Genomic DNA, 23,649 nt, shown 5'->3' with positions numbered 1-23,649 from the left:
ACCAGTTTTGCTGCTGACTTCGAAATGGGAAGTAGAATAGACTGACATCCGTGGTGTGCAGATCACAGTGTGTTGGACAGTCCACAAAAGAATTGTTTATCAGTCTCTAAAGCTGGGAAAATATGTTAATTTGTTCCTGGGCCTGTGCATACTGAAAACACTAACGGTGCTAGTGCAACCTTAGAGAAAAACAGAGATTTTTAAGTCAGATCACGACATATAATCCTCCTCTCTGAGCCTGATATCTTATATGCCTGAGCAGTAGGCATCAGGCTGGCCTTTTCTATTATTATTTTTTTAAATAATGTCAGAGTGCTTGAAACCTATTTTGAAACTGGGACAGTACTTGTGTCACCTCTGCTGCTGCTGAATTGATTAATTTCTCATTGACACAAATGGCCTGAGTATGCTAAGGGTGGTTGTTCATTTCCTGCTGACAAGGAGGTTTTGAACCCAAAATTTGATTAAGTCTTATCTAGTTTTGGAACAATTCTCCAAGTAAACCTGATAGGCTATATCATGCATTCTGAAACTAAGACCCAAAATAAAATAACATTATAACGGAGTCTGTCTGTTTCTGAATGTTAAAGTGTCTGCAACAGGGAATGAGGATGATTATTTGTGCCTTAAGTCTGAGGGGATAAGGGGCCAGAGAAGATATGACCAAACACAGCTAAAATGATACTGCCTAAATGTAATACACAGGAATTCTCTGGCTGAATAGCAAAATAATGAGAAAAATGAAAGAAAAGATATACCGAAAAAAATGGCAGTAACATCCTTGATTCCCCAATGCCACTAACAGAACTGCAAACAAGATGCCCAGGCAGTCTAATTTGCAAATCCATCCCCAATATTGTCAAGCTGACAAACTTGCAGAAGGGTTCTAATTCATCAATATTGATAGCTACTAAATATCTTTTCAAAGCAAAGCAATGCATGTAGCTACATGTTATTTCTACGTCTGGAAAACAAATCTATCAAGAGGTAAATAGGGCTCTTGGATAAACTGTCTCCAGCAAATTTTGCAGCAGATTAGATATCCAATGTTGGAAAAGCAGACCACAAGTGAGCATAACACATAAACCACCTAAGCCATGCCACTCTCATGTGAAATAAAGGAAAGTGGATACCTCAAATAAAGCACTTTAAAAAGAACATGCATAATGTTTGACAAACGTAGATCATTACAAGGCAGATGTCCTTCCTCCAGAAACCAGGGAACAAGAGGGTAAAAAAGACTGCAGTAATGAAAGGATACCAAACAGCTACTGTATTTAAAGAGATGTGGCACAAAGATAAGAAAATAATTTGATTCACAGCCAACTCAGACAGAAAATGTGTTTGGGTAAAATATAGTTTACTACAGTCTCCAAGTTGACAGGTCCAATAAAATCATAGTATAACTGACAAAACATCCATAAATGTGATTAGAATTGAGACTTTTATATCAGAGCAAAAGACAGGACAACAGCCAGTTAACAAATAGCTAAATATTACAATTAGCCCAGTGAGTTATTCAGGTGATTTATCTTTCTATCTTGATATTGTTCATCGATACAGCTCTATAGATTTTCAGATATTCTGGTATTAAATTTGCTAACAAAACAGTTTTTATTGGGTGCCTTGTCAAAGGGAATCCAAGTTTTTCATGCAATGACTCATAATTTTTTATAATCCAACTACAGTGGCCTGAAATTGAATACAGATTTAAAAATTCACTTTGTGATTAAGACTTCATAGCTTCATATTCAAATTTGATGACTAATTTAATGACTAATATCTACACTCTAATAAACTAATCACAGTTACAAGGCTTTAGATAATTCTGGTCACTTTTTTAAATTTTCTTGGAACTAAAAGAGAAAACTACAATATTTTCACCTCTCCTTTTAAACAAGAATCAATTTTAGTATTGATAGTGGAGACAAACTTACTTCAGAAACTCTTCAAAGTATACTCTTTTTGTGGAATTTACAATGTCATATTATACGATCCATCATCATGGTTCCCTACTTTTATTTTTGTGTCCTGGTTTCATTTCCAGTCAGAATGCGCACTTTTTGTTCAACAAGCTGCACAAGCAATTACTAATTTTCATCCTTTCTCTTAAACCATTATATAAAAAACTGCAAGTCTTGAAAAGAAGTTCTTCTTATATAGTATCCATTATCTCACAGAAAAAAACCTCCAAAATAAAGCTTAGATGAATCTTACAGAAGAAGGTGTGAAAATTTACCCTATGTGTAATAGACACTTATAATACATATATTTCCCACAATTCTGATTTTGATTTGCATTCTCAACAGACAAATCATAAAAATCAACACAACTTTTTATTCAAACATGAGCTTAATGTCTGACTGTGCACTTCCAAGAAAATATAAGAAATTTTAAAGAAAGAACTCAGCCAAAATCTACCAATTTACCTCAGCCAAATATCACACACAAGAACCAGAATATCACACACTCTACTCATTTTCGCTGAGGTTGCACAGAAACATCTTCAAAACTATTTGGCAGCATGCTGCTATTCAAGTAGGTGTCATTTAAATATTTACAACATGATTACTTAGATAAAATTTCAATAATTTCTGTAAGCAATTCCTGGGGAATCAAACTTGGAAAAACATGGAAATTACTAAAGCACTACATGGTCACACCTGCGGAAATACCAAATTTAATGTGCAGCATGAATCATTTTTAGCCCTGCTCAGAGCTTGAAATAGGAGGAAGTTATCTAGGCTTTTTAATCAAAACAATTTTTTGAACATGCAGGTCACTCCATAAACCAATAAATAAACAGTCTGCATGGACAAAACATACCTAGCTCAGGACATGCTGCAGGAAAGCATGTAAAGAAATAGAACATACAAATCAACAGTTTCAACCAGTCAGCTTTATAGGAGCTGATTCCAATTTGATTTATACTGGTTTAAGTCAGAATCTCATTATATCTACATAACAATCCATCTTCCTGACAAGAGGCTAGGTACCTTTGCAGGCCCAGGCTGCTCAGCAGTTGCTGCAATCCTACAAAGAAATGTTAACTTGGCTATGCTGACTTATTCCAGCATTTGATTTATTTCAGCTGGCAATAAGAGGAGACAGAGTGTGTCTGTGAGAGGTGGAATTTGGCTGGGTAACTGTCAGGTGCGGAATGCCTTTGGTTTGTGGGTTACCTCATTATCAACAAAAAGTCTGTCACCATCCTCCACCTTCCCAGAGCCTTTGCTTGGGTGCAGAAGCCACAGAGCTATATTCCAGCCTAAAGGCTGTCAGAGAGCATGGCGGTTCAGAAAAGCAGAGGAACTCTGCACACACCTTCCAAATCACAGAATCATAGAATCAGCTGGGTTGGAAGGAACCTCCAAGATCATCAAGTCCAACCCCTGATCCACTACTGCTGCAGTTGCTAGACCATGGCACTAAGTGCCACATCCAGTCTCTTCTTAAAAACCTCCAGGGAGAATCCACCACTTCCCTGGGCAGCCCATTCCAATGACTGATTACCTTCTCTGCAAAGAAATTCTTTCTAATATCCAACCTAAACCTCCCCTGGCACAGCTTAAGACCATGCCCTCTTGTCTTGCTGATAGTTGCCTGGGAAAAGAGACCGACCCCCACCTGGCTACAACCTCCTTTCAGGTACTTGTAGAGAGTGATGAGGTCTCCCCTGAGCCTCCTCTTCTCCAGGCTGAACAGCCCCAGCTCCCTCAGCCTCTCCTCCTAGGACTTATGCTCGAGTCCCTTCACTAGCCTAGTTGCCCTCCTCTGGACCTGCTCCAGGACCTCCACATCCTTCCTGAACTGAGGGGCCCAGAACTGGACACAGTACTCGAGGTGTGGCCTCACCAGTGCTGAGTACAGGGGAAGAATCACTTCCTTGGACCTGTTGGCCACACTGTTCCTGATACAGACCAGGATGCCACTGGCCTTCTTGGCCACCTGGGCACACTGCTGGCTCATGTTCAGCTTCCTGTCAATCCAAAATCCCAGGTCCCTTTCTGCCTGGCTGCTCTCCAGCCACTCTGTGCCCAGCCTGTAGCACTGCAGGGGGTTGTTGTGGCCAAAGTGCAGGACCTGGCACTTGGCCTTGTTGAACCTCATCCCACTGGAATCAGTCCAACTCTCCAACCTATCCAGGTCCCTCTGCAGAGCCCTCCTGCCTTCCAGCTGATTGACACTCCCCCCCAGCTTAGTGTCATCTGCAAATTTGCTGATGATGGACTCAATCCCCTCATCTAAATCATCAATAAAGATATCAAACAGGACTGGGCCCAACACTGATCCCAGGGGGACACCACTAGTAACCAGCCACCAACTGGATGCAGCCCCGTTCACCATCACTCTCTGGGCCTGGCCCTCCAGCCAGTTCCTAACCCAGCCTTTGTCCAAGCCGTGGACTGCAGCTTTTTCGGGAGAATGCTGTGGGAGACGGTGTCCGAGGCTTTGCTGAAGTCCAGACAGACACATTCACAGCCTTCCCCTCATCCACCAGGCGGGTCACCTGATCATAAAAGGAGATCAGGTTGGTCAGACAGGACCTGCCCTTCCTAAACCCGTGCTGGCTGGGTCTGATCCCTTGTCCATCCTGTAGGTGCTGTGTGATTGCACTGGAGGATGATCTGCTCCATCAATTCACTGTTTGCATTTGCACATTAATTACTGTTTATATTTTCCTCTAATATGCATATGTATTTTACACCATCCACCAAAATTGTGCTTTTAAAATTAAGAGTAATCTTCAATTACTTCCAGCCTGTGTGTAGCCTGCCAATTAATTAAAGAGTTTGCGAGAAGTGTTTAGAAATTAGGCAATTGAAAGGCTAAATACAGCAGACTTCATCTTGATGAGGCAGGAAATAAAAATGCCCTCAGGTAATTTATGACTTTGTTCCTATGTCCACAACAAAAGACTGAAGGGAACACACTACAACTCAATTGGCAGTTTTCCAGGGTGCCAAAATTATGTTTCCTACATAATAGGTCTCCACAACTTGCAAGATAGGGCATTCCAAACTATGAGACTCTTAAGGGCAACAACAGATCAGTCCTTGTTTTACAAGTTACAAATGCTTTTTAAGAGCTTTTTCCTAACAGTCTTTAGACCTTGTAACAGCTGTAATTAATGCTAACAGGAGCTGTGCTCCCTAATTTTTCATGTTTTGTAGAAAGAAAGATACATTACTGATTTAAAAGCTAGAAAGAAAAAAAGGAACTTCTTGTAGGAAAATACCTGGTTCATTATGTTCGGTCACCTAAAAATACATTTTGTAATGGTTCTGACAACTTCTCGTGTTCCTTCTCCAGACTGCCCCTAAAAGTCTGACTGAAATTACTAGCACTGTTCTTCTAATTTCTAAACTTAAGTATATTAATTCTAGTTTATATCCACTTGCTTTTGTGTCAACATTTTATCCTGAATTAATCAGGTAGGATTTTTTTTCAGAAAAGACATAATTATATTGTGGGATTCAGTACCACAAGATTTTGGAAGTATAAAAGCATAAATTAGAAAATGTGGATTTACATAAGAAATACATAAACTCAAAACCTGAACAGGAAGTCCATCAAGGGCTATTAAAAACTTTATGAAGTTCCTGAACTTCAGAGAATGAAAAGTAGGAAAAAATACAATTCTGCACCTGTCAGTCATTGCCACAAGCATCCAATACTAGCTAGTAGCAAAGAAAAGGCAATGGGATAGAAGATACCTCTGGACTGCCCATAAAAAATATTTTCCATGTAAATATGAATAAGCAAAAGCTGTCATACTTAGTCAAAGGTTCTTTTCCACTTAACTGTTTTCACTTTATCTAAATTACAAAAAAGAAAGCCCTTTACTCTAAGTATTGAAATATGCTGAAGGTCTCCATTGCAGTCACTGCTAGAATCTGTAGTGGAATGCCATTTTATTTTAGAAGAAAATAAGAGATAGCAGTGATTAAACGCTTTTTCTGTTTTCTTTCAATGAATTCTTGAAAAAGCCTCTAGACATTAAATAAGAGCAGCTAAAACCAGGTCCATGATGCAACTGTTCATAAACAAGGCCATAAATAGCAACCTTTTGATTAGCCTTGTCCATGTGAAAGAAGTTTTCCTTTGGATTAATTAACTTTGTCAATAACTATACAGAACACTGAATGTGACTTGACAGCACTTGGTGTGACAGTAACAATAAGACCGATCTTTGCTTCTGAATCATGCACTCTAAATGTATTGCCATGGGAACATTTACCCCTTTACCCCTTTTATGCTGAGATTCATTCCCTTCAACATGTCCAGATACATAAGGCTGTTGGCTTGTATATTTTAATAGCTGATGAGGAAAAGACTGGGGGCCATAGGAAGAGAGAAAAGATGCTTATATAGCCTGGAGCAACATGTTTATGTTTATGAAAATCCCCTCACAGTGAACTATGTCTCCTGACTTGATCAGGCTTTCAGTGTTGCCCCTAAACTATGATCAACCATAGATTCTTAACAAGTATCAAAACACATTACCATATGGAGTTAGCAGGCAGGCAGAAAGTCCTGCCAGAAAATTATATCTCCTGACAGATATACTACAGCAACATCTTCTTTATAATTCAATGGGAATTTATTCAGGCAACAGGTGCAATGGCAGCCTCTGAAAAACCGATGCCAGCTCACATGTCCAAAAAGCAGTACATGCTTCTCCAGAGACCAAGGAAAGCAAATGATTAGGCTATTGGCAAGATTAAGGGCTAAAGGGTGTTTTCTCCTCTCCCTGAGTATGTTTTACTATGTTTAAATAACAGGATTTCGATTGTTGTCACAGAAAACTAAATAGTAATCATAGAACCACAGAATGGTTTGGGTTGGAAGGGACCTTGTACATCCTCTAGTTCCAACCCACTCCATGGTGAGCAGGGACACCTTCCACCAGACCAAATGGACCACAAGGGCTCTCTAACTGCAGGTTTCAGACAGCATGTGTGATTTCAGCTGCAGTCTGGAAACAGTGGTACCACACTGTTGTGAATGAGTATTTTAAAGTCACTTAGAGAATTCTTTAAAGCACTCATTCATGATACACACCAAGACCAAAATGCTGATTTCTTTTAAGTTCTTAGCAGAATTCTTCAAATCCTAGGAGCTTTATCGCTCCTATCAGAGAAGGATACTCATCTAGAGATGAATGTCAAAGCTATTTCCTTGCCTGGAAAAAAGTTTCTAATTTGTAGTTACGTATTGCTATTCCAGAATTATCTAAAATACAAATGTATACATTTTCATCAAGGTATCATAGTTGTTTAATGAAGTAGAAATCATTTATTTACTTATAAATTACTGCTGTTCTCATTTAGATTTTTTTTAAGAGAAAAAAAAGTCATTGTTTACATCAAGTGACCATTTCTGGACTTTAATTCTTATGTGGTATTTTTACCTTGCAAAGGTTTTTGTAGTATTTGTTATCTTGAAAACTTCATCTCATTGGCTCAATTCTTTTCCTCCAGAAAATGCATCTATCCAATTTAGAGAGAGGCACAACCACTCCTAAATCACTACAAACATCCCTGCATCAGCAAAGTGCTAGCTGGGAGTTTCCCATCAGACTGTCTGCACAGACAGGTGCAGAGATCTCCACTATCCATAAACTGCAGGCTAAATGCCCAGGCATTCACAGGTTTAGCTTTCAAGTTTGAGGATTAAATGCAGAAGAGGAGTGCATTTATTTTTAGAGCTGGTCACATATTCTCTATTGCATTAAAGAGAATAAAAAAGCTCCTACCGACTACTGCCTTCAGTTGAGACTCATTGTTTTGAAATTGAAACCACATATATATAATTTTATGATACGCTTCAATAACAAAAGCTTATCTGGAGGGTAATGATGATTTTGGAGTAACATGTCTGAGAAGACTCTGGAGCAAAGAAGAGTCTTTCTTAAGTTTTCAAGAATAATTAACTAAATTAGGAATTTTAATTATGTTTCTGTGCTATCTAAATGTTATGAATGAAGTCTTCTTATATAGAGGGGTTTTCAGAAGTTAAACAGTTTATTGTTATTACACCTAAAAGAAAATTTAAAGATTAAAAAATCTGGAGAATTTTATCAAATCTCATTTTAAAAAGAAGGAAAACTAAGTGAAAATTTACCAGAAAGGAGCAGGTGTTACTCTATGAAGTGACAGTAGAGGAAATGAGAATTACAGCCTGAGAGGAGCTTTGCTCAGAGCCATAATTTCGGGCACTCAACACCCACAATTAGGGTCAGATTCAAAATAAGTTACATGATGTGTGAAATTCTAATATATTCAATTGGATTTTTTCCTAGTTAAAACCTAGCTTTCAATATTAAAATGAGGAAAAAGGAACATATGCTACTGTTTTGGGATGCTGAGCAGTCATTTGTCAGAAACTTTTCAAAATAAATTTTTAATATCATGATATAAAGATAAATTCAAACTCAGTATCTTGCAAAAATAGGACTTTGGTCTGCAAAATATCCCTTAATCATTTGTTTTAACATCAAAACATTTGTATGTTTCATTTCAATACTATTTTATATTTGAAACTTTTTTATTGTACTGCGTTATCATTGCTATTATAATGGAAGTTCAGAACAAAATTAAACAAAAACTATTAAAAAACACACTGTCATTAAAAACAGACAAAAAGAAGACCTCGTTTCCTTCTTAGATATTAAAAAAATGTATGTCTTCAATCAGATTCAGAAAAAAAGCAACGTTCTTTTTCACAGTTCCCATCCTCCACACAGCTCAGCATGTAGCATTTCTGCTGGGATTTCTGCGTATCCCAATAGAATGTCACCAAAAATGTACCTGTTCACCTGAAGTTGAGAGTCAATAAATATTTTATTGCTGGAAAGAATTGCCCTTGGACCCATACAGTGTTACTGTAATTAAGTGAAAAATATATGATTGTTGCAGAGGGCACTTGTTGCCTAGGTTTGCAGAATCTATCCCAGCAATTATGCTCATACATGTCATAAGCTGAAAATTTCTTCAATAACTTGTTTGCTAAATTTGACTCCTACCTACAAAAGTGCTTTAATTCCTTAATTTGAAAAATACCTTAGCATATAAGCATCAAAGCTGTTTTAAGAGCTACAGAAGTGTCATCCACTATAAAAGATAACAGCAAATTAAATTGGGAGTGGGAGAGAGGAGGGAAAAATTATAATGGGTGTTTGTATAGAGGTGTACAGAAAATCAGAGTATTGAGTAAGAAAGGTACATTTAGACTAAAGAAGGCTTTCTTTCAACCAAGTGTACTAACCAGGATTAACCCACTGTTAGATTTTGACTTGGCACTTGGGCTTATTTATGGGAATAGAAGTTTGAGCTGCTCTTAGGTCAGAGAAATCCAGTATCTGTCACTGGGAGACCATATGTTCCCTCCCAATTCAAACTCATCAAACATCGGTAGGTGAGCAAATTTTTAAAGCAGCATGTCTAAAAATATCACAGTGAAGTGAAATATCTCCCATCAGAGATACCCAGTGCAGAGAAAACCACTTCCCAGAGGTTTGGGGGAAGGACAATAGCATGAAGACACAGTTGAGTCCAGTGAATGAGATCAGCCACAAGACAGAGAATGCTGCATTTCTGCAATGAATATTATTGCCTCTGGAAGAAATAAAAGCTGGATAGCATGCAATCTTTATATTTCTGAGAGCTTGAAATTGTTGTCAATCAGAACAAGGTGAACTGCCTGAATAAAAGACACTCCTCTCCCAGAAAAGCACAAAGACAAAACACCAAACTGGCAATAGAGCAAAGAAGAAAGAATTGATGCTCCCACACTATTCTCAATCTCTGCAAAATTTTTTTTCCTGCTTGTTTATTCTTGTTCCATCTTATATAAGTAATCAAGTAACCATCCAAGATTTATTCTTGTATAAGAATTTATTCTTATATAAGTAATCTCTTACTTTAAGAATTATCAAAAATGAGAATGATCAGTGCTGGAATGTAAGAAATTCGGTGTCTAATGACTTTTAGTAGTTCCTACATTTAGTTACTTTTTAAAATCCTTCTTAGCAGGGAGAATTGGATTAAAATCAGATTGCAGAGCAAAAACTTGGTAGTGAGTGACCATGCCAGCCTTCACCATGTGAATGTGGTATACAGTGGCAAGCAACTATAGGCAGTAGATATGATGGAATGAATTATATTTCAAAAGGGAATTTCACATTTCCCAAGATGCAACAGGACATAATGCTGCACTGCTTTACACATATGTGCACAAGAATAAGTTAGAGGAGGCAATATCAATATCTTCGTTTTAAAATATATTTCTTGTCTGTTAACTATTTTCCATATATATCCCACCTTAAAATTCAGTGCATGCCTTCAGTTCAATGAGACTGAAGTGTTTTGCTAAGGAGGATGATTATGAGGAAGACCAAGCTCCTCCCTCTAAGCAATCGTAAATCCGAAATTAAGAAGCTCCAATTGAGGAAGTATGGAGAAAGAAAAAAAGATAACAACCCTTTATTAAAGGATATGGCAGAACAACAAAAAGAACACAAAAACAACTAAACAATAATCCTGTACCCAAAAGTCCCCTTCAAAAAGGAAACAGTTCAGCACTTTCTGCCTTTTGGTGCAATTCTAACCACGACCAGCAGGGGGCACTGTTGGGCTCTGGCGGTCACCGCGTGAGGGCCCCGGAGCGTGGGAGGAGCTGAAATGGAGATTCCCCCACACTGAGAAGGGGAAGGGGAAACAGAGGGGAAAAAGGGGCTCTTCCCACAAACTCACGCTGTCAGCGGCTGGCTCCGGCCGGGACTCCCCCAAAAGTTCCTTCGCAGAAGGGCCAAGCCTCTCCGATGAAATCTGAACAAGTCCAGGCTGGGGGCAGAACAGGGCGCAGGAGAACGGAGGCAAACTGGGGCCAGAAGCAGCCAGATGACCCGGCCGAAAACAAAATGAACCACGGAAATCCCTCTATGAGAAATAAAAATATGGGTTTATAGGCGTATCGCGAAGTTGTAAGATATCCAAGTCTCGGAGTGGACTTGAGTGTCAGGGTCTTTTTTTAGGCCGGTTAAGGGAAATATAAAATTCCTAAAAATTAAAATCTTTCGGGGCCATGTGAGAGTTTGGTACACAGGGGTTTCTTTTCTCTCTTTGGGCTAAGAACAAAGGAAGATCCATCACTTTTGACAGGGTATGGCCAGTGGCCAATTAGAAAGAAGGGAAAGCCCTTTTTCAGAGAAAACAAACCTTTATAGGTAAAAGTGAATATATTAAGCTTATCTGAAAAAGGTGGGATTTTGTAAAACTATAAAATGCATGAAATCTAAACCCAAAGGGTCTTTTCTCCCTAAAGAACTTGGTGTGAGACTAGACCCAGCACACTGAATAAATTCTTTCTTTTTGTTTCCTCAGTTTTTGTTGTCCTTCTAAATTCAAGGGAGAAGTTTTTCTCACAGCTCCACACACACCCCCTCCCTGAGTCAGGGCAAAAATGGAGTCCTCCCGTTTCCTGAGGAGAGATAAAAAAACTCGATCACCTCGACCCGCACAGTCTACTGAGGGCTATCAACCTGGACTGTGGGCTGTGGCCAGTTCTTTTGTGTGTGTCAATCACCCTAGGAAAAAGAATCACCATCCCCCTCCCTCGTTCAACATCCCCCTTTCATAATGATGCAGGGAAAAGAAAAAAATAATCCCACTTGTTTTTTTTACAACAAGTAAACCTATGGCATAATAAATTTAACAATTTATTAGATGGAGTGCACTGACGATTTCTCTAAGTCTTAAAATGAGCTAAATCAAAAATGGAGGAAGGTACTCCAAGAAATTCCTGGGCAATTGTTTTTTCAACCAACTTCAACCCTTCCTTAAGCAGTCACACTGCCTGAGAATCTACTGAAGGCAGAAGACTATTTCATTGTGGGATCTAAACATCAAGCAAATATTAATAGGCAATGGAAGACCTGGATTAAGACGGAAATAATTCTGTAACCTCAGCTATAGGCTTCTGCTCAATGATTAAAGAGAAAGCAGTTCTAACAGGTAGAATCATTAGTGTCATTGCACAATCTCCTCAGAACAGGTTTATTAAACCAACAAAGGTAGACCTGCATGCTTAGAAGAAAAACCTGCTTGTGCCATTCTGAATCTTCTCCAGTAAAATAAGTCCACCTTTGTAAATGGGGACAGAGGAAAGGAAACTTGAGATGCAGGAGAGTAATAAACTCCACAACATTCCCTTTATCACTAGAGTTTTCTTGAAGAGTGTTCTTTCCAAACAAAAAGATATACTGCAAGTATTGAACAAAGTACTGTACTCAGTCATGGTTTTGTGATGCAATCAGGTTTTAAACATTAGCGGGACAGTAATCTTCCTTACGGTGCCCATAGAAATGTGTGTTTTCAGCAAAAAAAAAATAGACACAAAGTCTATCACATCTAACACTGAAGACAGAGAGCCCGTGCCTAATGGGCTGGAGAAAAAGTCTAAAAGCAGTTCATATCTCTGAACTCCCTGAGCGACCCCTGTAATGCCGTTGCATCTAGCAAGACATATTGAGCAAAATGAGCAAGGGACAAGTGCGTCAATGACAGTTAAAACTTGAGCACTTGGTCAGTTTTTCAAAACATTTTGAGGCAAGATGTCAGCTTGCCTCCTAATTCATCTGAACAGCCTAACGTGGCCACCTTCAGTACTGTCGACAGATTAATCTACATGCTGCCAAAAAGCTTAAAGCTAAAAATGTAGCACTTAGCCAAGAGAGCTCTAAATGAGATACATTATTTTCTATCTGTGTTTAGACACTATGTGCAAAACACAAATAGGTGTAAACCTATAGTTACTGCCAAGGCTTTACCAAAGCTTGTAAGTGTTGTACTTCCTACAGCCCCCAACAGCATCACATCCCCAATCTCCTTACACCACAACAGCATCAACAAGGAAGAGCAAGCAGTTGTTACCCCCAAGACAGCCATATTCACACAGTGTGAATGAGACAGTCACATAACCCACTAGGCAAACTTAGGACAGATGCAGTGTCAGACCTCTTTATTGCTGGACACTGCTTTGAAAACAGTACTGGCTCTCCGAAACAGAAGAGATGACCAAGTGACAGAGGGATTACTTTGTTTCATCCAAACTCCAGCAGTCTTTTGCTTTCCAGGTTGTGGCCTCAAAATGTGGAGCACACAAAATCCAAGTACGAATTCAGCTTAGTGAATTTGTATGTTCATTCAACATTCAGTGAATGTTGAAATATTTACCCTAGAAGTTTCTTATAGAAAACCCTGGCAATTTTGCTTCCCAGCTAGACTGCTGTCTAAACCAAAGCAAAAAACCCCAAACAAACCAACAACAAAACAATGAAAAAAAAAGAAGGCAAACCATGCAGGATGGACAAGTCTCCTATGAATTTTGTTGCTTTTCATTCAACGTGGATACACAAAACACTCCAGTTTTGTGTAGGTATGTCTTAGGGTAGGCATGTCCCTGTTCACTAAGAAAAAGGACCAAAATCACAGGAAGAAGATCAGGTTGGCCACTGTCTGCCCTCTGGCATGCTGAATACACCAGCCTGCCTGGTATTGAGAGGCAGCATCACTGGGAAGTCTGGTAAAAAACAGCTTTTCTTTCTGTTGACTGGAGCAAGTTACAATTAAGTTGGTGAAACAGTCAAATTAAATGGGGTGTGAAATTTAGAGGGGAAGGGAGAGTGAGTAGAAGTTTTTTCTTTGTATTGTTCACAAAGCCCAGCATTGGTAAACTCTGAGAAGGGGCAGTGATACAGTGACATTTTCCCACCCTGCAGTTCAGGACTCTATTGCTCCCAGCTGTGAAGCAAACAGAATACTACATCTCCCCCTGGCACATACTTTGTCAGCAGCAGCAGCAGCCTCAGTTGTCCCTTCTCTCTCAGTAGCATTTCAGGTAAAACTGAAGGAGTGAAATGACAGAGTCACTTCGGGATTACATCTGACTTGCCAAGCCTCTTCTACTGTCTGTGATCTGCAAATCAGGAAAAAGATTGTTTTGTGCCAGGTTGTTTGCAAAGCTGGTAGGAAGAATTTGGTGGTTTGGCTATAGGCCCCCTGAACTAGGTTAAAATAAATTAGCAAGTTTTAGGATAAAATAACTTAGCAATTATTTTCTGATAACAGAAACAATTTCCTGAAGTCCCACTTCATTCTCACATTTCCCAGAACAAAAATTTTGCGTGGGTCTTTATATAATAAAGAAATGGACTCAGCTCCTCTATGAGATGGCAATCAAAGAGGTTTATTCAAACTCGGCGCTCCTTCTTATCCCACATGACCTTGTAATCAATGGGGTTGTCTATTTCGGCACATGTCCCTTGGGCTCCTCTGCCCTCAGTGTGTCCTCTGCACCTTTGGACACACCTCCTACACAAAAACATTTTTTGAGGGGAAATTGTCTGCAGAAAGAGCACTAGGTGTTTTGCACCCCTTTATTCCTTAAATTAAATGCCTGTAGTAATTATTAAGAGGCCAGCAAAATAGGAAAAGGATATTGCATCTTCCCATAGCAAGCAGGAAGAAAGGTCATCACTGACCTTTATATTGCAGTTCAGAAACCTTGAAACTTCTGTTGAACTTACTGGTACCACCCCACACACAGAGCCCTTTGAAAAGCAGATCTGTGTCTCTGTTAAGGTCAATTCTGCCAGCAGTGTCCTCTCTCAGGGCTGGAGAAACTCCCAGAAGTCTTCCAATAAATATCCCACAATGAAACAGAAGAGAGGGTTGGTGTTTTAGCTCTCTTGTGATTTTCCTCAGTGTTCAGTGCACTAAGCAATAAAAGGCAACCTTAAAATTACAAATCAGAGCTATATATCAACTCTGCTTGGCTCCACCACAGAAAGAAAATTCTGAACTACATCCCTCCATATTCTCTCTTGCTCTCTGGCTGAGGACACCAGAACAACTGCTCTGCATTGAAATTTTGGCTTAAAAATATTGAGCTGTAATTTAGCACCTGCAGACTACTGTAGTGATGTTGCACAAAAGGCACACATTCTTTTTTCTTAACTGTATTTCTAAGCAGCTTCTTACTGCTCTAACCTTTTTTTGGGGGGGGAGGGGAAGGAGGGCATTATAGAGATTTCCCTGGCATTGAAGAATGCAAATTCTGCCACAGATTTCAATACCCGGGATTAGTTTTAGCATCAGGGTTAAATCTTTACTCTTCGTAGCCTGAGAGGAGAAATTTTTGAAAACTTATATCAGTCAGATCACTGGGGTTTTTACTCCATTCTAAGCCTGGTTTTGTCCCAGAAGACCTTAAGAGTTATGAAGTATCATTATTCTTGTTGCAATATATGTTTGTACCTGGAAACATTGAGGTGAATTCTAGTTCAATCTATTCTAATTCTGATTTTAAAATAATAACAACCCTTCTTATTTAACAGCCAGTTCATTCCTGAAATTCATTTAATCTTGAGATTCAAAGTACTGCCACTCAGATAAAAAAAGTTTTAATTTTACCCAGAAGCAGGCAGACTAGATAGGCAAAGCTTTCTTTTTTTCCTTTCCTTCTTATACAAGAGTAGAACAGAACTTCAAAACAGCTAAGGCAGAGAGGAAGGTCCATAGCCTTTACTGTCACTTGTTTTGAAAGGAGAACGATTCCCCCCCAGCCCCAGCCTTCAAATCCTCAGCATTGAATTCAAGCCCAAAACATATTTCCTGCTGCAATTGGTGGAGGAGCTGAAAGACAACAGAAAAATCCATGTGCTCTGACATGTTCACTTATCTTGAATCAATAGTCATGAAATAGCAGTACTAAGCTCTTATCTATGTGTGTAATAAATAGGGGAGATGAGGTGGACACAACATACCCACAGGGGTGCTATACATCATCCACTTACATCTGGGGAGCGGCAAGAGAAGAAATTAAAGGGTTTTACGTGATACTGAGATAATTCTACATGATTTGCCTTTTATCCCTTCTCTTTCTGCTGTTAGCAATGTCAGCATCACTGACCAATTAATGGACACTTGAGTAATGCTAATCAAGGCAGAGAACACGCCTATTCGATGCATAAAGTTGATTTTACTGCACCAACTTGTCTGCGGAGCACATGGAAACACAGGAAAGGCAGACACCGTGAGAAGCAGGGCAGACCAGCAGAAGGAGGCCCCGACACTCCTGAGGGAAGGTGCATTGCCGGCACTAGCTCTGTCATTGACCAGCTGCCTGCATTTGCCCTCTGCATCTATAACATGAAGACAAAGGTGTTTACTGCAATTTTAAATGATTTTGGGATGTGAAGCATGCATAAAATCTGTCTGGCAGTTTTGCATCCCTACCAACAAGTCCACTGTCTCCAGTTATAGGGGAAAGAAGAAAAAATGAAATAGTAATGGTTTCCTGCGCTATTTAGAAAATCATGCCACATCCCTGGGCCCTGAACTGCCTACTCATCTCTGCTGCATCCATTGACTACCAAATTCTATTTAATATTTCATTAATGTCTTGGATGATGGACTAGAACATACACTTGTAAAATCAGCACAAGGAGAGGGTGGTGCAAGCGGGCTGAGGGACTGAATCAGAATCCAAAATAAACCTGATAAATTAGAGAGATTTATATCAACAAGATATATTTCGATAAAGACAGGCTCAAACCACTACACAGAGTAAAAAGAAACTGAAAACAGAAATACAAACTGGTGATGCAGCCATGCAACAGAAAAAGAGATGAGACCTAAGTTTGTAACACAGAGAGGATACGTACACATCAACCACTGGACAGTGCAGACAAAACAGCCAACTGTAATTCCAAGTACATTAATGTCATGTCACACACCTCCTAAGAGTTATTTTTTTGTCACTCAGGTGAGGCCTCAATATGTAGCCAGTTTTGCATGGAGTGCTTGCAATAGCAAACAGATTGATTTGACATAATCCAGGAGAAAACAAGAGGACTAATCAGGGTGGGGGAAAGAATTAGGAGAAAAGTTAAAGAGATTGATAGCAAACACAGAGGTTTTCTATGAAAGGAGGGCAAGAGGCAGCTTATTTGGAGTGGTCTTAAGAGATTATGGCAACTCTAATCATCAGAATCATGAAACATGGAAATTGGCTGTGTAGGACTGTTGTGGCAGCTCCATAACTGGAAGCTATTAAGGAAAAGGTCAGTAAGGCATAATGTGGGTACGCTTGTCCGGGCATGTCAGAAATATGGTTTCATGACCTATTGTGGTCCAGAAGAGCCCTGCCTAAGTCATAAAGTGGAAAATTCATATTTTTATCTAGTACTGAAAATGTACTATGTATGATGGGAGTTCAGTGTCATAAAATTTTGTTGTTTCATTTTTTGGGGGGATAATTTAAAGTTCTGAGAAATAACATTTATCTAGAGCAAGAAAAGGAACAAAAATGAGGACCAAGCATATTAAAGCAAGGGTAGGTTGAATCTTTACATAGTACTGAGATAGAGATCAAAGAAAATGTAACAGCAGGCAACATAAGAAAATGTGAGCAGACAAGGAGAAGCTACATAAGCCTAGAATGTATGAATCTGTGCCAACACAGCCTGCTGTGGCAGATTACACTGGCATGCACAAGAGAACTCTTGCCTGTTTGGTGTTTGTTCATTCTTTCCCTCATTCTTGCCCCCAGTGCGGAAAACATTCAGCCCTTGAATTTCAAGTGCCAGTGTTTGCCAGCCCCTTTTCTGATTGCTTCTTCTTTGTTAAAATTACAAGCTTTTAGCAGTAAGCACATTGTTTCATATTATGCTACAAAACACCCACCACTGTGCTGATATTCTAACAAAGACAGACAAGACAATGGTATTTCAAAAGGCTGATTAAGAGAAGCTATTACTCATCTCCAGGGTCTCAGAGAATTCCCTTCAGGAAGATAAATAGTGCTACAAATATAGGCCTTTGCGAATAAGGCACTGAGATGATAAGAACTTAATTTCCATAGGAGGAAAGATACACATTTGAGTTATAACTGCTTTTATTTCTTGTGTGGGAGCTTCCAGCCAGAATTTAGCTGCAGCATCACTGAGAAAAAAAAAATTTTTAAAAAGTTGAAGTTATATTAAAGCATACGGCATCTATACATTACTGAAGAGACTTTGGCAGTAACCACCATGCAATAAGAAAGTATGTAGTTAATGCAGAAGTCCACAAGCAAATAAGTTTGTTGAGGGATATGAAACTGGCCTAACTAACCTTGAATCTTACATGAATCTTCCAAGCTTCCAATCTTCCATCTTCAACCACTCTGCCTCAAACAGCTAAAACAAAGGCTCGCACTGGAAAAAAGAAGAGACAAAATAGGCAGTTCATGAGTTTCTAAAGACTCACGAAGACTAGTTTCCCCTTAAGGATTTACTGGTATTACTGGAAGTTAAACGTGCATCCAGAGGAGAAAAGGACTTCAGGTGTATAATCTGCAAAAGTAATGAATGTTCAAAAAGACAAATAGATGAACACTGTGTGCTAAAGGGAGAAAGGGAAAGTGCAAGTTTATGCTATTGAAGTATTCTGCCTTCTGGTTTTAAGAATAAGGCCCATCTGGATTTTTGAGCATTTCACAACAGTGTCAGAAAAAGAAGTACTGTAAATAAAAGTTCCAATTTAAATGACGCTAGTATGTTTTACGTTGTTTGTGGCATTAAAATTCCACTGGGTAGGAAAGTTTGCAGGGTAAGTACACTTTCTACAAACCTATATTTGTTTCTCTTCATACAGCTTAAAGATGTAGCCATTATAAGAATTCTCATAGGCACCATATATACCAGTGTAACTAAGTTGACAGCCTTCACATACTGCATGATATGTTTGACTTGAGTTCTTCCCAAAACTACTAGAACTCCATCATACAGAAAAAAAATTGTCTAAACAGTCCTAGCATCTTTTCCATTCCAATTCGGGAAGCTGGGCAATGGATCCTATTCCCAGCTGCACCAAAGGGACTACTCTGAAAAACCCTCCAAAAAACAAGAGCAAACATTAAATGTGAAGGAATTCAAGGGGGAAGTTGGGCTGAATTTCTGCAATCTGATGCAAGAAAAGTAGTGAGATTCTAAAGATCTCATTTTTTATGACACACCTCTCCAGTGGAGGAATTCTTTACTTTAAAATACTACCACAGGCTGATTTGCCTTACTTTGCCAACACCTTCAGAAACGGAAATCACAGTTAACAGCCAAGGCTGTTTCCATATTAAAACCTATTTAAAAAAGCAGAATTTCTGAAGAGGAATTGTTTCCTAAACAATTAAAAACTCAATTAGCAATTCCTCCTGCATTTTAAAAGACTTATCCAAAGACTTATAAATGGCTATCAACTACCTGGTTATTCAACAAGAAATGTCAAAATGTATCTATGCAGATTTAAATTCCTCCTATTTAGAGGGAAAAAAATACTAAAAAACTAATCACAATGTTCATATACCTTATACTGTCAAAGACCAACAGGACCCAGAAATAAAGATTCCCTGATGTCAAAAAATATCTAGAAAGCTCTTGAGACAGATGTCTTATTTAACGATTCCTTTTAAAACAAGAAAAAAACAGCCATTCTCAAGCACCCACCTCATTTGGGTGTTCATCCAACCAAATGTAATTTCTACTTTCTTCTTTTTCCCTGAAAGGAAATAAAGATCTCAGAGTATCTTTAATGTGGGTTCTAAAGTCTGCTAAACTGAAACAGCAGAACATCTATGTTGCACGAAATTAATTAACTGTGTAAACTGCCAGCATGTGGAACAGGTAGCTGGACTTCTCCTAATAGACCATCATAAAGCCTGTGTTTAAATTTACTTCCATATAATATTACAAAATATAGATATTAAAAACAGCAGCACAGCGTGGTTGTGCTCCATCCAGCATGGATTTCTCCTGATATCTATGGATTTTTTTGATTTTTAGCTTTTTGTAGATTTTAGAAGTAGCTGTAGGCAGCTCACCTGTAGCACAGTAGTTTACACATTTACCCAACCCTATTACCCAATTTCATATCTAATTTTCTAAATGCCTTTAGCTTGTTTAGACTTCTCTCAAGGTAGGCCTTCTTTCTGTTTAAGAACATCACACCCCAGGCCTCTACAAGAAGATACCATGACAGACAAAGCATCCTTCAAAATCCAGAACTTTGGAGGAGCTCCAAGGACTGAACGTGCTGTGATGAAGAGGAAGATGAGGAAGAGGGGGTCTTAGGACCCCCAACTGAATTTCCAGATGGACATGCCAGGGGCAGAACTGGGAGGATCTGGGGAGCGGATAGATCTGGGATTGGATGGACAAACACCTTAAATTGTGGAACTCCCTGGACACATGGCGTGCAAGCATTCTGTACTCCCATGGTGGTTGAAGGCCTTCTATTAAAGCTGCTCTCTTATCTTATCTCTACTAATAATTGCCTGGTGAGTAATTTTTTGGCTCCCGATCTAAGACAACACTCCAGACATGTTAAGTAGCCACAACAGAAGAGTGGGGAGGAATTTAAGTTGTATTTTTCTAATAACAAACATGGAATATGACAATAATGTTCAGGAAGAGATCACCCACAAAGTAAAAACTGTATTTTCTACTCATCAGGGTTATGTCAGGATTGTAGATTTGAATGACAAAAGCGACACACAGCTGCTATTTTTTATTCTGATGAGGTTTGTGAAACAAGAAGAGCCAAGAGAGAAGGAGCCCCATTCTCAACACCACTGCTAATGAAGGCTTATTTGTTCTCTTCTCTATGGAAATCCACTGAGATGACTCTGGAGGCAGGAAAACCTTAACTATTTTCCCTAGTTAACTCTGGGATTTTTTTAGGTTTTACAGTCAGACAAAAAATAAAGTGCATATCCAAATTTACAACTCTTTCAAGCTCCACTGTGTCTCTCAGCAGTCATTCCATGTCTGTCTGCTACTTAGTTCTCAAGTCACAGTGTCATGGACAAAAATGTATCACCAAAAATCTTGATGTGGGGAGGGCAGATACCTGCTGTGACCCCTGCATTTTCACCAATTTATTCTGTCACACTCAGCCTGCCCTTCTATATGGAGGCTCTTTATTTTGAGATACTTGGGGGTACAAATCTCATTAGCACTATCAGTATATTTCTGCACAATAAGTCTACCAACATGTAAAGAAAAACAAAGGGAGGAACACTGCTGGAATTTTGGTTGCCAGAATAATTTTTCAGGCTTGCCAATGGGGAGAAGATATGGAAGCCTTCAAAATTAATATGAAACTCTGTAATGTATTTTCTACCAAAAAAAATTCCTTTTGACAGATGTGAGCTTTCAGGCTTGTTTTTCTGTACTCTGCATATTTAAAAATTAATATTAATATGAACACTTAATGCAGCTTTGATCTTTCTTAGTAATGCTCCCTATAAAAGGGAGTTAGTCCCAAAGTACCCTATTCAGCACATGGCTCAAGGGAATTAGCTTGTTCAGAGCCATCGAGGTGTTAGCTAATACAACACAGAGATGCCTTGACTGTCTTTATGGATCTAACTCAATTATAATTTATTGATACAGATACGAAGTACGTAATTTGCACTTGATATAGTAATAAGGTAATCTACTTTTTTAAAAAGTCTTAATTTTTTTTTATATAAAGTAATTAATGGGGTTTTTTGAATACTGTTTTGGTATAACAGAAGTTTTCTTAGTTTTCAGGCATTCCAGTCCTTTTCTAAGTTTCTGTTTAAAAAATAATTGAAGTTTCTTTTTTATACCAGCAGATAGATATGCTATATAACTATTCAAGAAAAACAGTCAGAAATATTTAATTAGCTGAAGCTCCTGGAGGAATTGGAGGTAAGCAGAATGTAATGACCCAAAGCAGAACTTACTCTCAAAATTATGATTAATTTCTGCAGAGGACAGAGAGAATTTTAGAGGCAATAAATCAATGGAATCTGAACTTTACATCACATTTGAGATATTTTTTTCCAGCAAATTAAGAGACCATTTGTTTCGATGAGGATATGTGCATACAGATGTGTGCACAAAGGAAGAAGAGAAGGGTATTCTTGCCTACTTTAGAATAAAGGGTCAGCATCTAAACAACAGCTGATACAACTCATGATTTTTCCTGGAATATCACTGATTTTTTAAATTAGTGTGATTTTTTTCTTAATTATAACAAAAAATTTTTGAAACAAAAAAGCCACATGGAAATATTCCTATGAGTAGTTTTCAAGAAAATGCAATCCTCATCCATCTCACCTTCTACCTACTGAATTTTTCTCTTACAATGACATCAGTTTCTATATTCATCCACACTCTAAAGAACAATATTATTTACTAATTTCTTAAATTATTTATTTTTTTATAAAAGTCAATAAACTCAAGATTCCTCTTTAAATCCTCTCTCATATGTATTATTGACACAAATGAAAAGATATTTGGTTGGACACAATCTGTCTCGCCCAAGATCCCCTACATTTACCCTTTCAGTTGAGTGAAAAACACAGCCTTCCATACTTTCTTAATTTAGGCAACCACATGCCCCAAGTTTTCTGGCAGAAATCATCAGGAATATGCTGTGACTGAAATGGTATTTCAAGGAAAACCTTGTGGGGAGACTTGGGATTTTTGTGAACCGGTTAAACACACAAGAACCTGCAATGGACCTGGTAAATTTGGAGGTGTTTGTGGCTTTTGTTAGACAGCAGGACATCATTAGCTTAAATTTGGTTTGCTGTGCTCATGCATTTTAGGTTGATTGTCAGGAGAACTACATTAATTTAATCAAGCAAAACTGATTATATGTATGCATTTAGACACTGATTTCTACCAAGGATCTTCAATGCTCTACTCCACACAATAAGAATGACTGCAATCAACATCTTAGGAGTAAACAAACCATAACCCTAAAAATTCCTTTCTTTACCAAGGACTGTGTCATAAATTTTCTATTTTGTGGTAGTGTTTCTTGTTTATAGTAATGCAGTATTCAGAGTAGACTTAATTTTGCATGTCAGCAAGCCTGCCATTATATTCTTACTGGAGTTTTAATTTTTCAATACAGTAATTAGTACATTTGTATTCTAATTGATAATTTTCACTGTACTCTCATGAGCAGTAAAGTTTCTCACGTTTCAAATATTTCAAAATCACTTGAGCTGTAAGATTTTTTTGAGGTAGCTAAATTCTACTCAGCTATGTACTGTCTACTGCAGGGCCCTGCAGGCATGTTGTGGTAAAGAGGTTTTGATGTTCAGCTGCTAAATAACTAGAAGGTAAAAGCCAAATGGAAATTTACTTCAATTCAATTACACTTTATACCTTTGTATTTATATCTAGAAAGTTGTCAGGTGCTGATTAACCAGGGCTGTTCAGAATTCTTTTGATGAGGCAGTCAGAATATGGGGAAGACCAAAAAAACAAATAGATTATTTTGTGAAGAGAAGTAAAAAGGGGGGGGGGGAGGGGGAAGGAATAAAAATTGCTGACATGATGGGTTTGGACATATATCTTTTGGAATTAATCAGCATTATTGCCAGCATTTTATTTAGATGATGAAAATGAAATAATTTGATCTGTCAACAGTAACAAGATAAAACCATAAAGTATTAAACTTTTTACAACAGGACCATACATGGGCACACTGTATAAGCTTCAGCTTGTTAATAGCCTGGGTTTTTTGTACCTATAATAAAGACAGACATATAATTCATCTCTGATGA

General features: G+C 38.4%; 1 long non-coding RNA gene across 1 annotated transcript; it reads right to left on the bottom strand.

Moving 5' to 3' along the window:
- Window positions 1-13,848: 13,848 nt before the first annotated feature.
- On the bottom strand, window positions 13,849-19,801 carry LOC135412479 (uncharacterized). Its single transcript, XR_010429673.1, has 3 exons — window positions 19,547-19,801; window positions 18,180-18,262; window positions 13,849-13,980 (listed from the first exon to the last, which is right to left on the bottom strand). It is a non-coding gene; the product is annotated as an uncharacterized LOC135412479 (long non-coding RNA).
- Window positions 19,802-23,649: the final 3,848 nt, after the last annotated feature.

The sequence above is a fragment of the Pseudopipra pipra genome, chromosome 3 (genome assembly GCF_036250125.1).
Source record: "Pseudopipra pipra isolate bDixPip1 chromosome 3, bDixPip1.hap1, whole genome shotgun sequence".
Lineage (NCBI taxonomy): Eukaryota > Metazoa > Chordata > Aves > Passeriformes > Pipridae > Pseudopipra > Pseudopipra pipra.
Note: the sequence above shows the minus strand (reverse complement) of the source record. Positions and strands in the feature narration are given on the sequence as shown.